Source organism: Tursiops truncatus, chromosome 6 (assembly GCF_011762595.2).
Source record: "Tursiops truncatus isolate mTurTru1 chromosome 6, mTurTru1.mat.Y, whole genome shotgun sequence".
NCBI lineage: Eukaryota > Metazoa > Chordata > Mammalia > Artiodactyla > Delphinidae > Tursiops > Tursiops truncatus.
In genome coordinates this window covers 102,811,202-102,827,782 of record NC_047039.1, presented here as the reverse complement: position 1 = coordinate 102,827,782, position 16,581 = coordinate 102,811,202, and the positions used below count along the sequence as shown (strand labels likewise).

The following is a 16,581-nucleotide window of genomic DNA, read 5'->3' as shown; positions in this document are numbered from 1 at the left end:
CATTTCTTCTAGGTTGTCCAAAGACACTGTTCCTGGACATTCAGGGTTTTTTTGTTTTTTTATTTTATTTTATTTATTTGTTTATTTATTTATTTTTGGCTGTATGGGGTCCTCGTTGCTGTGCGCGGGCTTTCTCTAGTTGTGGTGGGTGGGGGCTACTCTTCATTGCAGTGCGTGGGCTTCTCATTGTGGTGGCTTCTCTTGCTGCAGAGCACAGGCTCTAGGCATGCGGGCTTCAGTAGTTGTGGCACACGAGCTCTAGTTGTGGCTCGTGGGCTTTAGAGCACAGGCTCAGTAGTTGTGGAGCACAGGCTTTGTTGCTCCGTGGCATGTGGGATCTTCCCAGACCAGGGCTTGAACCCGTGTGCCCTGCATTGGCAGGCAGATTCTTAACCACTGTGCCACAAGAGAAGTCCCTCAGGTTTGTTTTTTTTTTTTTCATTCGTTTTTCTCTTCTCATTTCAGTTTGGTGCTGAAAGCTTGACCTCTGTGCACTGGTGCTGAACCAAATCTTGGAGACAGAGTTTTGGATGAAGTAGAAAAGAATAGCTTTATTGTTTTGCCAGGCAAAGGGAGATACAGTGGGCTTTTGCCCTGAAAAACTGTGTGTCCCAACCCCCGGGGAATTTGGTGAGGAGTTTTATAGCAATAGTTCAAGGGCAGCATTGCTGATAAGGATCTGTGTGTGTGCAGGGCCTGTATTCCTTTAATCTGGCCTCAGGTGGTCTCCTGATCCTCTCTGAAGAAAACTTCATCAAATAGTTAGCATCTTCCATTTGGTGGGGGTTTTAGTTCTGCAGAAGAGCTTAAATATATTTTTATGTGTATCCCTTGAGGCAGAATGAGGACCCTGCCCCAAGCCTACACTATTGTTTCCTCCTGCTCCTCCCTTGTCTCTGCATCCCCTCCCTTCCCTGATTAACAACTGTTTGAATCTGCCCTTTGGGACTCAGGGAAGGTCATGGAGTCTATTCCCTACAAACAAGAAACAGGGGACAGAAATGCTTCCATGCCCAGGGGCCCCACAGGGTCCTGCTCAGTTTCAAGTTTGTGACATTTCTATTGACGTATCTTCAGGCTTACTGATTCTTTCCTTAGCTATGTCTAGTCTATTTCTGAGCCCATTGAGAGCTTTCTTCATTTCGGTGCTGGTGTTTTTAATTTCTAGCATTTCCTTTTGATTCTTTCTTAGAGTATCCATCTCTCTCCTTACATTGCCCATCTGTTCTTGAATGTTGCCTACTTTTTCCGTCAGAGCCCTTAATATATTAATCATCATTATTTTTAATTCTCTGTCAGATAATTCCAACATCTGTTTCATATCTGAGTCTGATTTTGATGCTTACTTTGTCTCTTCAGACCATGGTTTTTTCTCATCTTTTAGCAGCTGTTGTAATTTTGGGTTGAAAGCTGGACATGATATATCAGGTACTAAGAACTGAGGCAATCAGGCTTTAAGCGTGAGGTTTTATGTTAACCTGGCTGGGAGCTGGGCTGTATTTAATGTTTGCTGCAGCTGTAGGTACCAGAGGCTTCAGTTTCCTTGGTTTTATTTTCAACCCCCAATTGTCTTTGGGTTTCCTTAAACAATCCTTCTTAAATTGTTTTGCACCTCTCGGTTGTATCCACTGTTGTAATATTGGAGCCCTGTTGATGTGGTGGTAATTTGCTGGGGAGAGAAAGCATTTGATAATCTTATGGTTAAATTTCAGTTTCTCAGTGGGCTTGAGTACTTGGACTGTGATGTTCAGAAGTGTTTCTTAGCCTTTTTTTTTTTCTTTCCTTATGTGAGAAAGAAGGAAGAGAGAGCCTGGAGTTGTCTTTCCAGGAAAAGAGAGGCTGGAGTTGTCTAATTGCCCTTCCCTCAGGTCAGATAAGCCTCTGGTAAAGCAGTTCCCCTTGAGGGCAGGCCTTTGTTATGGAGAACACTCTGGGCATATTTCAAAATGATTACCTTCCCCTCATCCCTGCCTGAAGCAAGAGGGATTTTTCTCCTATAGTCACCTTAAGAACCTGGTTGGGTTCTGGTGGTAAAGTGTGGGGGACCCCCTAAAACTGAGCCCCCAGGAATTTCTAACTCTCAATCTAGTCCATAGTCAGCCTCCAGCAATTCTTGAATCACCAATTAAGTGTTCCTACCAGTTACTGGCTCTAGCAACTTCTGCTCCCAGTAAGCTGATCTCAGCTGTGATTCTCCATATTCACTTGTCTGTCCAGTTTTTAGGGTGACAGTTTGCCCTGTGACCTTATTTCTCTGACGGATGTCAGAAAAAACATCGATTTCCAGTTTGCTCATCTTTTTTTCTTATTGTGAGGACGGGAGTGATGACTTCCAAGCTCTTTATGTGTCAGAGCTGAAACTGGAAGTCCTCTTTACACATTTGCACTTTTCACACCAACCTGGTTACAGAGAAGAGAGATGGAGCTCAGAGAAGTTAAGTAACGTGCCCAGGGTCACCCAGCTGATGGCTGGTAGAGCCAAAATTCTGTCTTCAGACTCCAATGGTCTTTGAGAAACTGTACCAATGACAAGCATTCCAGAAGTATTTACCATACAGGCCCTTTCAGAGATTTTCCATGGAATTCCTGGGGAAATCTGGGCTTAATCATTTAACCTGAGAGCGAAGTGACAACCTCATGAGCCACTTAATCAGTTCTCTGTCTCTAAGCAAGAAAAGTAACCCAAGACGAAACCTTATCCAGCCCAGAGTCTATCATCTCTCGCTTGGGGCCAACTTCAGTATTCACTGGTAGCATCCTTTAAGGTGTACTCGTCTTACTGGTGTGGAATCATAGCCTTTAAAACTAGAGAGGGCTTAGAGATCATCTATTCAACCCCCTTGCTTTACAGATGAGGAACACTGAGACCCTGAACTTGCTGCTGTCCATTGGCTTTCTACCTCCGCACTTTGCTCCCTTTCTTAGGTCTTTCTAGGAGTAATTTAGACACATTTCTTTTTGAAATAGTCAGTGCACAGTCCCATGATAAAACCTGCACTCTGCTCCATCCTTTGCCCCGTGGGAGAGGGGAGAAGGCAGATACCATGCCCTCGGGCTGCTCTGCATCTCACCGCCAGACTTAGGAGACTTCTAGTGGTCAGGCACCCTTGACCGCCATCAGTCTTCCCTAAGGTCTGGATAGACCAGTGGTTCTCAACTGGAGGTGATCCCCACCCCCCGCTTTCCCCTGGGGACATTTGGGCATGCCTGGAGACGTTTTTTGTTGTCACAACTGGGGAAGGAAAGAGGGATGTTGCTATTGGCATCTAGTGGGTAGAGGTCAGGGATGCTTTAAACATCCTGTAATGCATAGGACACTCCCCGCTCCGCCAACATAGAATTTTCTGGCCCCAAATCTGAAAAGCGTCAAGGTTGAGAAACCCTGAGGTGGAGTGTGTCGGCTCAGAATCTCCACAATAGCTCTCTGTGTGCTTGAAATGGCCAATTTTCCCTGCAGCTTTCCTAAAAGACAGCTCCTGGGGCGGTGGAAGCACTTACCGGAGCCCCACCACGGTCATATGATGTAGCTGCCAATCAACTCAGGGTGAGGGATAGCAGCCTCTTGGGAAAGGTGCGCTCCCGAAGTGTTCGCTGAGACCTTACATGACTGAGGTGCTTTCTTCTTGGTAGCAGGTGGTTGTCTCCGCCCACACTTCCCCGCTGATCACGTCTGGAGGAGGAGCAAGGCTTATATAAGCTCAGCCTCACGCAACCTTCTGTCATTTTGGCACTCCAGGGCCTGGGGAACCCCCTCCCTCCTGAAGTCTCAAGGGAACGTGGTTCTGTTCTGAACAGGCCTGGCAGGGATGCTTGCCACCTGCAGGATAAAATCTGAGCTCTTTAGCCTGTGAGATGGGCCCGGCCAACCTCCTCTCCATCCTCTGCAACCCCGGCCCCCCATGCCAGACCCGCTCTCCTCCCACACACCCTGTGCAGCAGCCACACACGCTGCTCCGCATGGACCAGACCGACGTGCTTCCTTCCGTGCTGACCTCCCTGCCTGTAACCCCCTTCCCTGACTGCCTGGGCAATGCCCACATGCAAGACCCTCCCTCAGGAAGCTTCCAGGCCCCTCGCCCTGCCAGTCACACTCTCTCCTGTGTTGTTGGTTCTAGGCACGCGCCCCAGCGGGTCTTACCTTACTGGATTATAAGTGCTTGTGTCTGTCTGTGTCCCCTTCCCACCTGCCCCTGGGGATGCTGATGCCCGTGCCTGATTCATATCTGGGGCCCAGGGCCTAGCACAGTGAAACCTTGGTGAACGAATGAGTGAGTGAATGAATGAATGAGGGCTTGGATGGAATGTCACCGCTTCTTATTCTCAGAGTGGCCACTTCCAAGACCCCTAATGATCCCCTGTTGACCGCCTGGTTACCTAAAACACAGGGCACACGACCTCAGCTCTACCTCTTCTGCCATGGATGCTGTATGATCTTGAACAAGTCACTTGCCATCTACACTAGGTACACCCAGGGTAACCAGCTGCAACACTGCAGCGTGTCCTAGGCATGGTCTCAAGAAGAGGAGGTGATAGAATCCTAACCAAGTTCAGGACTCTCCCTAATTCTCCATTTGCGGTGGCCCCAACTGGCCCCCAAATGGCACCGTTCCCAAGCGTGAGTACAGTGACAGAAATATTTTCGTGCACTAATAAAATTACCTTCTCTAAAGAAGGCAATTTGCATGTTAATGTTTTGGGTAATTCTGTGCAGCTCCAGTGCCCTCAGGGCTGCAATTTCTCTCTGACAAAGTGACAAAAATAAACTCCCACATAAAAGAGCATTTCTCTTCTCTCTCATTTGTGCTCTAAAGTGACATTCTTAATATAAGTCAAGTTGAAACCCACTTCTCTGTCTTTTTTTTGACACTCATCTGCCTCCCGTCACCTCTCCGAGTGACAGGCCGGCTTCTCAGAGCTCCTCAGAGGGGCCTCCTCTTGAGGACAGGCACCCCACCCCCACCCCCAAGGCTCCTGACTCTGGACTTCTAGAAGGTACAGCCAGTTAACTGGAGGGCAAGGATGGGGAGCAGGGAAGAGGGCTGCATTTGGTGGGGGAGTTAGGGCAGCCTAACTTCCCCCAAATTGCCTATTTTCTGGAAACAAAGAACAACTACAATGGGATGAAGATTCTGAGCCTCTGCCCTCCAGGGCAGCAGACTGTTTATCCGCCAGGGATGGCCTCTCTGATTACCTAAAGATAATAAAGAAAGAAGCTCATGGGAATTGCCTGGTGGTCCAGTGGTTAGGACTCAGCACTTTCACTGCTGTGGCCCGGGTTCAGTCCCCGGTGGGGGAACTAAGATCCCACAAGGTGCAAGGTGTGGCCAAAAAAAGGAAAGAGAGAGAGAGAGAGAAAAAGGAAGGAAGGGAGGGAGGGAGGGAGGGAGAGAGTAAGGGAGGGAGGGAGAGAGAGAAAGAAAGGAAGGAAGGAAGGAAGGAAGGAAGAAGGAAAGAAAAAGAAATTCAGATTTATGGGGTTTCTTCCATGTGCCAGGCCGGGCCCCTTACATCTAAATTCTCTCACTGAACCCATCTAAGAGCCACACAGGGTAGGTAGAAAGTGAGGCTCCCGGAAGTGAAGTGAATGAGCCGAGGTCACCTAGCACCACGTAAGAGGCAGCCCACGGATCTGACCTTAGACACGTGTGATGTAAAGCCTGGGTTCCTTCCGCCGTAAGTGGATGCTAAAAGCGTGCTCTTAACATCAATGACCCAAGCAGTGGGAAGGGAGAAGACTGACATTTACCAAACACCTACTGTGTGTCATGCGCTACGCCTATAGATTTCTTTTCTTTTCCTTTTTTAATTAAAAATTTTAAATTAAACAATTTTTACAATTTTAAAGATTACTTTTCATTTACAGTTATTTCAAAACTGGGTATGTTCCCCATGTTGTACAATCCACCCTCGAGCCTATCTTACACCCAATGGTTTGTACCTCTACTCCCCCATCCCTGTATTGCCTCCCCGCCCCGCCCCCACTGGTGACCACTAGTTTGTTCTCTGTATCTGTGAGCCTGCTCCTTTTTTGTTGTACTGTATTCACTCATTTGATGTATTTTTTAGATTCCCCATATAAGTGATATCATGCAGTATTTGTCTTTCTCGATCTGACTTATTTCACTTAGCATAATGCCCTCCAAGTCCATCCATGTTGCTGCAAAAGGCAAAATTTCACTTTTTCATGGCTGAGTAATATTCCATTGTAAATATATACACCACCTCTTCTTTATCCATTCATCCATGGCTTCCGTACCCTTATGCCTATAGATTTCATTCAGTTAGTCAACTGAATGGCTTGTGAGCACCTGCCACCTGCCAGGCCCGGGTGGTGACAGCAGGTGCAGTGACCAGTAGGATAGACCTCCCCCCAGGCCCCATGCCGCGGACAGCACGGTAGCAGACAGGCAGACATTAAACTCAGAAATACAGAAATAAACACGTAATTAAATGTGATGAGTTCTAGGAAATAAGATGACTAAGTTTTTTGTTTGTTTTTTTTTAATTAATTAATTAATTAATTTTTTTTTTGGCTGTGTTGGGTCTTCGTTTCTGTGCGAGGGCTTTCTCTAGTTGCGGCGAGCGGGGGCCACTCTTCATCGCGGTGCGCGTGCCTCTCACTGTCGCGGCCTCTCTTGTTGCGGAGCACAGGCTCCAGACGCGCAGGCTCAGTAGTTGTGGCTCAGGGGCCTAGTTGCTCCGCGTCATGTGGGATCTTCCCAGACCAGGGCTTGAACCCGTGTCCCCTGCATTAGCAGGCAGATTCTCAATCACTGTGCCACCAGGGAAGCCCCAAGATGACTAAGTTTTAAGAAGGTTAGCAGAGAAGACCTAATATATATTAGGAGGTGGGTCAGGGAGGTCTGTCAGGAAAAGTAACACTGGAGCCGAGATCTAAGTGGCAACCAGGGAGGGGCTGAGGGAAAGGGTGTTGCAGCAGAGCGGGGGGTCCGCCGCTCGAGGGGCAGCCCAGCCGCAGAGGCAGGCAGGGGCTGGATCTTACCTGGTCTTACTGCGTGCTCACAGCACGTCAAGGATGTAGATCTGTTCTGAAGAGCTTAAAGCAGGGAGTGCGCGGCTTGACTCGTGTTTCTAAAAGGTCATTCTGGATGCGGGCGTTGGAAGTGGGGAGACCAGTGGGAGGCTGCATGGGGGTCCAGGGGAGCTATGGCCTTGCAGGCTCGGGGGTTGGGGGGATGGTGGGGGTGGGTGCAGGGTGTAAAGTTCTTGGGGTGTTGTGGGGAGGCAGGGACTGTGGGAGAGGAGTTTCAACAGCGGCTCACAGACTTCTGGCAGGAGCAACTAGGAGGGTGGAGACGTCATTTATTTAAATGGTTAGGACATCAGGGAAGCAGGATCAGGAAAGGAATACCCGGAGATCCATTTCTAACAGGCTCTTTGAGATGCTAATGAGACACCCCAGTGGCAAAAAAGCACTGGGGCCTGGAAAGAGCGATTCGAAGGCATTGATTCACAGAGGATATTTAAAGCCTAGGGAGTGAATGACAAGGCGAGGGGGAAGCTGAGCCCAGGTGGAGAGCCCTGCAGGACTGCAAGACCCAGGAGAGCAGAGCAGAGCCAGCAGAGGACTGGCGAGCCTGAGCCGGGAGTTCCTAGAGAGACCGAGAAAAGCTGGGGAGAGAGTATTCAAGGAGGGAGCTTCCACGTGGACAAATGCAGAGAGCCAGCTAAGAAGAGGGGAAGGGGAGGCGGCCAGCCATTTGATGAGAGCAGCTTGGTGGCGAGGTAGGGGAACAGCCCCCTGAGATGCCAGGGGCGAGGCCGTGGAGACAGTGCCTGGGCCACCATCCCTTTGGGAAGTTTGGCTGGCAAGAAGCAGAGATAGAAAGGTCACTCACGTACGCGATGTCGAGGCAGCCTTTTAATGCAAGACCGGGTGCATTTGCTGGCCGGGGAGCGCGATTCAGGAGAAGGCGAGACCCTGATGATCTTGGGGGCACTGGACACTGATGCCAGCCCACCTCCTGCTCTTCCCTTAAGCTCTGCCACAGTCCTGCCTCTCCCAGGCAATCATCTGCTTCTTCCTTTGCCTTCTAACCCTACCTCCTCCTGGTTCCACCCCCTCTCTCTCCTCCCCACTCCTCCCTCCCTACCATCAGATGAGGGATGAGGGCTTGCTGGACTCTGTATCCACCTGCTGGGTGGTCAGCAAAAGTCTGTGGAAGTGAATTGCTCTGGTTGCCGCCTTGCAGATCCTCTCAGAGCAAGGCCCTCGTGGGGAAGAAGAGTTAGGTTTGCTCTCTGGAAAAGTGGGGTCAGTGGGGAAGTTTTGCATATTTCAGCTCAGAGGCGGAGAGCACGCAGTGAGAATGGGCCTCCTGGGGAGGTGATGAGACCCCGTCACTGGAAGTGGCCACGTGAGGGGCTAGATGACCGCCATCAGCAATGTCAGGGCGGGCACGCTCAGCGCAGCACCTCATGGGGAAACTACCGGAAGCCAGAGACAGTGCCAGAAACCATGCTGTTTCTGCTGACCTGTGACCTGTGGCTCCTTCCCTGCCTCTCCGAGTGAACCTGGGGCCGGGAGGGCAGATTCACAGAGCTGGGCTCGCATCCCCACCACCACCTCCAGTCTGTGGGGCTCCAGGTGAATGTCTTTACCTCCCTGCACCCCAGAAGCCTGTAGTGTCCAACTAATAAACAGCCCAAGACAAAAGCAAAGCTTCGCTACGTCCCTAAACACAGGTGAAAAACCAAAGGGTGAAATGGGGGTCAGAAATGCACCTGTTTTGAGGATGAGGTGAGAGGCGCCTTAGAGAGAGCTCACTGCGGTGCCTGCTACGTGCAACGTGTGTGCCGCGTGCCAGCTACTCCTATTACTCCTTCTTGCTGAGTGGTGCTGTGATCCTGTAAGGGCCCGGGTTGTGTGACCTCTGAAGTCCTTTCCAAGCGAGAAGTTGTGACCACTTGCTGAGGGTTGAGTGTTGAACCTCAGAAGGTCCGTTGGAGCCATTAATCCCACAAGAAATGTCTGGAATAGCACCAAGGAGGTGCAGGAAGTGGTCACCAGCCCTGTAGCCTGTCTCCCCAGACGGTGACTCGGGCTTGCATCCTTGTCATGGTGGAATCAGGGGTGACACTGGCTGGGACTGGAGCGGGACCTCCCAGCCACTCTGCACCGGCCAGTGGCATGACCTGTGATTAATGAAACGATGGAATAGCTGCTTTCATCTTTGGTTGTGTTTGTTATTTGGGTGCCGCGGGCATCTGGGGGCAATGGTTTTTCTCTAAGGCCTATTTATGGTTCATTCCTGACACTTAGTCATTTTTCCATCTAGCCAAGAACAAAGGTGATGGTGACTTGTTGCTGTAATGTTTAGACACAATGACTGTGCATGTGCAACTTCTGTTCCCCAGCCATGGGGAGCGGCAGGAGAAAGGCCATCCCTTCTGTCCCTTAAAGGGTGGGCCTTGAAAGGTTTCCATCTGGTTTGGGGAGAGGTGGTGTCGAGCAGCAGTGAGGGGCCCAGGCACCACTCCCAACGATGCAACCTTGGGCATGGGAAGTGTGACCTTGGACAAGTGGCAAGTCACTCCTCTCGTCTGCCTCTCTGGGTTGCGCGTTTGGGGAAAATGCAATGTGAGTCCTGGCGGGCAGAGCATCCTCAATAAATGTAGTTTGTGATTCTAATTAGTATCATTTTTAAAACATTCAGAAGCCACCATCCCTCCTAATGCTTCTGGAATCCTGAGAAACGGTCCAGTCCTCTGCCCATTTTACAGAAGGGGAAAGTGAGGCCCGGAGAGGGGGAGTGACTGGCTCAAAGCCACGCTGTGCGGAGGGCACAGACCACGTGAGAATCCAGGTCCTCTAACCCCCCTCTGCAGGATTTTCCCCCCTGTAATCCCAGTCAATCGGTTCATTGATTCCCACAAACGCTTTTTGAAAGCCTGCTCTGTGATGGCTGGAGATGGGGGCGAAGACTCCCCAGCCTCACAACAGCCTAGTGTGGAGACATGCTGTCAGCTATTGCAATAAAAGAAGAAAATGAAACCAGAGTTATGATAGCACTCCAGGCAGCAGGAAGTGAGAGGGCAGACATCAAAGTGGGGAGATAACTGGTATTTTTTAAGCACTGTATTGGGCTTTTTCTGGGTGGTGCCTTGTAAAAGCCACTCTTTACAGATGAATAAACCAAGCCCTCCAGAGGCGAAACGGCTCCCCAAAGACTCAACAGCTAGTACGCGGCGGAGCTGGAACTGAGACCAGCCCATCAGTCACTACTCCACAGAGCCAAAAGCCATCTCACAGGAACTGCCCAGGTTTCATCTCCCGCAGTGGAGCCCTTTGAGACCCCAGCCCCAGGCCTGGAGGGACCGTGGTAATGCCTTCGGGGACCGTGCAGCCGCAGATCAGTAACAGGCTGCAAGGCATCCCCAAAACGGAGAGAAAACAGATCCTTGTGATGAAGCACCTCAGAGTCGGTGCAGCCGTCACATAGCGCTTGTGGGGAACATTCCACTTCACAGATAGGAGCCACTAAACTAATTCGGGTCAAGGTCACTCAACTTGATTTCCTATCAACGATTCCAGACAGGAATCTTGTATACTTAAGTGCTTAAAATTTCCCTATGAGAAAGAAACATCTATTCCAGCTGAGTAATGAGAAAGAGATTAAAGGTTAGGCCGAGAGAAGGAATTGGCGAGTAGCTGTCCTAGCCCAGCACACCAATTTTTGAAATAGAATTACTAGCAAGGAAGCACAGGTATTTTTGAGAGGAAAAAAAAGAAATCTCATATTCAGTCTGGGGTAATACCCTGGCTGTCGACAATGATTTGGATTTAATTATATCATATGTGCAAACGTGCTCTATAAACTATAAAATAATACATAAATGTCAGATGTTAAGAAAGAACGCGGTGTCGGAAAGAGAACTGTGGGTTTGAGAGTCAGGTAGGGTTTAAATGCTGCCTCGTCCACCTGGGGGGACCTTGACAAACCACTCCGCCTTTCTGGGTCTCAACTATAAGTGGGGAATCCTTGTAATAACGTCCTCTTCTGAACGTTACTCCGAGAACCAGACGAGATAACAGATATTCTTTGGAAATTGGCAAGTGCTCTGCACACGGAAGGTGTTATTCTCGTTTCCATCCATAAGCCCCAGAGTAGATGGTGGGATTACCGGAGAGCAGCCACCAGCACTGTCATTAATTCCTGCGTGCAAGGTCCCCTCCCCGGGCATGGAGGGGAGCGGGCTTGTGGCCAGGAGCCCGTGGGCCCACCCTCACCAGGCTGATTGACAGAATGAGGCCACGGTCTGTCAGGGGCTGCATTCCCAATATGCAGGTGGCAGCCTCCGTGAGAGCCACGTGGATGGCTACACTGAAATGTTTCGAAGGCTGCTTTCTCAAGTGAGATCCGTCAACTCAAATGAAGTTTCAAAAAACACTCAGCAGCTTATCTTCAGGCACAGGGGGCAGGTGGGGAAAGCCTGTTTGCAAAGCCTGGCAGAGGGGACTGCGCCTTCTTGTTGACATCCAGCAGAGATGGGAGGGGGGGCCTCCCTCATTCACTGCAAGGCAGCATCGTTTCTTCCTTATAAGTGACTGGAAGTAACACCCTGACTTGGCCATCTCTTTGAAGGCTCTTGAAGCAGCAGCAGAGTAAAGAAGTTATGGGAATGGTCCTAGGTCAGCCACCTTACCAGCTATATGACTTTGACAAGTCTCTTGAATATGAAACGGGATTGATGGTAACACTTGGTTCCTGAGATTTCTGAGAGATTCATTCAGTTGAATAACAAAGGCATCCCTTAGCCCAGGGCTTGCACGTAATGAGGGCTCAATGAATATGAAGTGCTACTGTTTCCTTTCATCCCTTTTACTGTAATGGGTCACTGAAGCAATGTTACCAAAGAGATGCTTCCAACTCTGCATCAGAGCTGTGAGGGGTGTTCTGGTAGGGCTGGTGGAGGAGCAGGGAAGAGGGATAGGGTCTCTTACACCTTTCCTAAATAGCTCAAGTCATCTCAGAGACTTGGTAAATGGCAGGTGAGCATCCCAAGTACTGGGTGCGCTGCAGCAGAGCCAAGCTACGGACCAGGGTGCTAGGGACTAAACCCCAATTCATAGGTTGGAACCCTAACCCTCAGTTTGACTGTATTTGGAGATGGGGCCTCTGAGGAAGTAATTAAGGTTAAATGAGGCCATAAGGGTGGGGCCCTGATCCAATAGGACTGGTGTCCTTATAAGAAGAAACACCAGAGAGCTGGCTCGCTCTCTCTGCCATATGAAGGCACAGCAAGAAGGCAGCTGTCTGCAAGCCAGGAAGAGAGCCCTCACCAGAACTGAACCACGCTGGCACTCTGATCTTGGACTTCCTGCCTCCAGAGCTGTGAGAGCTGTCGTTTGAGCCACCCTGGCTATGGTGTTTTGTTATGGTACTTGGCAGCCCAAGCAGATGAAGATGGGGGAGAGAGGTGGACAGTGGGATTGCAGAGGAGAAAGCTTGTTCTGTGCATCCCCAAAGGTCCTTTTTTTTTTGCGGTACACGGGCCTCTCACTGTTGTGGCCTCTCCCGTTGCGGAGCACAGGCTCCGGACGAGCAGGCTCAGCGGCCATGGCTCACGGGCCTAGCCGCTCCGCGGCATGTAGGATCTTCCCGGACTGGGGCATGAACCCGTGTCCCCTGCATCGGCAGGCGGACTCTCAACCACTGCGCCACCAGGGAAACCCCCGCAAAGGTTCTTGATTGCCCAGTGCTATGTTTCTCAAAGGCCATGCTCTTAACTTCTTTACTGCACTGTCTCCTCAAGAGCCCTTCGAGAGGTGGCCAAGAGGGAGTGTTCATTCCCAAGCTTCCTGAGCACCCTCGTGGGTCGAATCCCCAGAGCTGCAGTTACAAGTGCAGTAGCTAGGGCCTCATCACCAACAGACAATCCCCAGGGGACGGGAACAGGAACCTGCATTTCTGGCAAGGTCCCCAGGCAATTTTGTGCATAAAATGTTTGAAAACCACGGGCCTTGAGAGGAAGGCCAGTCCCTCAGCCTGCTGTTAGAGTCCCTTTTTCATGAGGGCTCCTGACTCACCCTCACACCCACATCCACCCCATCGGCAGCCCACAGAGCCACAGGCATGACCCCCAGACTCTATTCAGAACCTCATCATCCCTCACCACCTCCACCACTGCCGTCTGATCTGAGCCACTGTCAGCTCTCGCCTGGACCAGCACAGTTAGCCCCCTAATGGGTCTCCCCGCTTTCTTTCTCATGTGCCCCTGCCACCGTCAATGCGGCAGCCACCTTGACCGTGTCACTTCGAAACTTCCCAGTGGCCACCCGTCTTTCTCAGCAGGAAATTCAAAGTCCCACCTTGGTCTGCAGGGCCCTTGTGGCCTGGCCCGCTAGAACCTTTCAGGTCTAGACTCCATCTGTACAGACAGAGAAGGGCAGGGCCTCGCAGAGGGCAACGGAGCTCTGCCCCCCTTAGCGGTTAAGTGATGACGCTAGAAGAAACCAGGGATGTGCGGTTCCTCAGAAACCAAGAGAGGACGTAATGCAAAGTTGCAACAAGTTCATGCTTTTCCAGCTCCATCATTAGTCTTTTAAAAATAACTGATTGAGTCTGCTTTCAATCAGAGTGTCTTAAAAGGCATTTTTATCCCAAAGTCAAGCTTCTCGCAGTTCGGGGGCAGGCCCTTTTGCAAGCAGGCCCCTTTTTGCAGATGGTCTTTGGCAGTGGAGAAAGAACAGACTGAACTCAGCAGTGGGAGGAGGCGGGGCTGGGACAGGTTCTCCAAGTGGGGTCCTGACCAGCAGCCTCGTTACCACCTGGGGACGTGTTCGAAGTGCAGGTTTTCAGGCCGCACCTCAGACCTTCAGAACTAGGAACTCTGGGGGTGAGGCCGCAGTCTGTATTCCAACAAGCCCTCCAGGGGACTCTCAGCAGAATCAGCGGTGCCTGAGGCCAGGGTTCAAACCCCAGCCCTGCCACTTACCAGTGTGTGACCTGAGGGCAAGTTATTTCATCTCTCTGGGCCTCAGTTTCATCTGCACAATGGGAGTTGTAGTGAGGATCAGAGCACCAGGCGCAGTGTACGGGACCCACGCACGAGTCAGTAATGTCCATTCCCCTTCATCCCCACATACACGAGTCAGTAATGTCCATTCCCCTTCATCCCCACATATATATATATATATATACACACACGTATATATATAACATACATATATATAATATATATACGTATATATATATAATATACATATATATACGTATATATGTAACATACATATATATAATATACATATATACGTATATATGTAACGTACATATATATAATATACATATATATACGTATATATGTAACATAAATATATATAATATACATATATACGTATATATAACATACATATATATAATATACAGATATATAACTTTTATCAAAGTAGAACACATATGCAGAAAGCTTGCATTGTATTTTTTCAAAGTAATGACTTCAAATTCAAATAGTAGCAAAGGGTTCATAATTCAAAGCAGCTGCCCCTGCATCACCTCTTTCTACTCTAGAATTTCCCATTGCATATTTTTTAATTGCACACGTTTACTATAGAAAATCAGAAAATGTAGACAAGCAAAAAGAAAACCAAGTATAACACGTTAAATCCCATTTCTCATTTTAGAATGTCTTCTTCCAGGTGATATTTAGCCATGTTTTTTCCTCCAGAAAAGGTCTTCATTGTATTTTTTCAGTGCATTATAACTCTAATCACAGCCTGCCTCCAATTAAGGGAAGGAAACGAGTGTTCGTTGAGAAAGGTGCTCAATTCTCACTATTCAGAGTGTAGCAGCAGCCTGGGTACCACTGGGAAGCTTGTCAGAAATGCAGGGTCTCGGGCCCCACCCCAGAATCTGCATTTTGACAAGATCGTGGTGACATTAAAGCTGGGGAAGGGGGTGTAGACCGCAGAGCTCCTGACGCTTGCAGTCACGAACTGTTCTTCACAGTCCTGGATAAGAGACTCGAGCCAGAATGTAAACGCGTGTGGCTTCCTTTACAAAGAGAAAGACTTGCTACAGAGAACTGCCAGCTGAACTAAGCAATGTGATCGATGAGGAGGGCGATTTCCATTCTAGCCGGAGCTCCTTAGCTTGTCAGGGCCCAGGGACACGCAGCTCCTGGACTCGGCACCCGTCGGTCGAGCACACTTGGAGTAGCGGTGCTCTTGAGATCACGCGGTTGGGAAGCTGGGGGCTGGGACTGCACTGGGTTTCTCGGGCTTTAGATCCTGGCCTCTTCACCCTGTATGTACCAGATCCTCCCACCGACTGTAACACACACACACACACGTGGACGCACAGCCTAGGAGAGCCCTGGCCCAGAGTCGGTGGTTAGGAAACGTCTGTCTCCTGATTGTAGACTGAGGCCTCCATTCCCCTGTGTCTCTGTCCGCACCAGGCCTCTGTTTACATTAAAAGGGTTACTGTCCTCTTTATCAACGCCTGTCAAGACCAAGCAGGGGACGTGCAGAACGTCTGGAGTCAAGAGAAGCCAAGCAAAAAAGCTTTGATGGACTTAGAAGAAGATTAAGAAAAAACAACTTTGCTCAGCTCAAGTTTCCGACGCAAAAAGATCTCTCAGATCCCAAGGTCCATGTCCAGTATTTACAAACTCCAGGCCAGGCTTCTGCCTGCAGTGACAGAGCAGCCAGCTAGCACGTCTGAGCCGGGAAACAAGGCCCCTGGGAAGGTGTGGATTAGTGGAGTGGGGACTGGCCTCATCCAGAATACCGTGTGGCATATGGTATGCCTTAGAGCCGCCTTCCCCAAGAAGGCCATGGAATCCCATGAATGTGGATCACAGGGTTCATTTTAACGACGACATTGGGAAGACTCAGAACCTTTCATGTAGCACAACATAGCTAAAAGCATTGGGAGTCAGCGTTTGAATTTCCAGGCCACAATTCTCTGGCTCTGTGACCTTAGGGAAGTTACTCGACATCTCTGATGGTTAGTTTCCTCATCTGTAAAATGAGGCATCACAATAATGACCTCGAAAAGGCATGTCTGTGAAGCACCTAGCACCGACTCACTCATGCATTCATTCACTCGTGTAGTCTGTCCCTCTGTACTGAGCGCCTGCTGGGGACCTGGCACCAGGGGGACTGAGGTGCGCTGGAGCCCGCAGTCCAGACGGAAGATAGAGATTGTTAAAGAACCACACCAGTAAGCCCTGAACGAGCCACCAAAGGTGTGACAGAGAAAAGTGCCAGAAGCCTCTACCGGGAGCTGGATGTAATCTGGGGCTCAGGGGAGGTTTAGCTGACTAAGTGATTTTCAGCTGAGATCCCAAGGATGAGTAGGAGTTTATGAGGCAAAGCAGGAGAAGAACATTCCAGGGGCATAATGGGGACTCTTATTAATACCTTCCGGAATACAGTTTTGGGTAGAGAAGGGGTCAGGTATATTTTACTTTTTGAGGTCAAATTTGCATGTAGCAAAAGGCACCAATCTTAAGGTAATATAATTTGTGGATTCTGACAAATGCACACACTCACGTAACTGACACCCCTGTGAGGATATAGAACATTGCCATCAGATTGGGCTCATCTTCATACCC

The 16,581-nt window shown here is 49.7% G+C and overlaps 1 protein-coding gene across 6 annotated transcripts in view; it reads left to right on the top strand.

Moving 5' to 3' along the window:
• The window catches only part of TTLL11 (tubulin tyrosine ligase like 11), a 266,029-nt gene that overhangs the window by 228,949 nt on the left and 20,499 nt on the right, over positions 1–16,581 (top strand). The gene's annotated exons all lie outside the window — the stretch shown is intronic.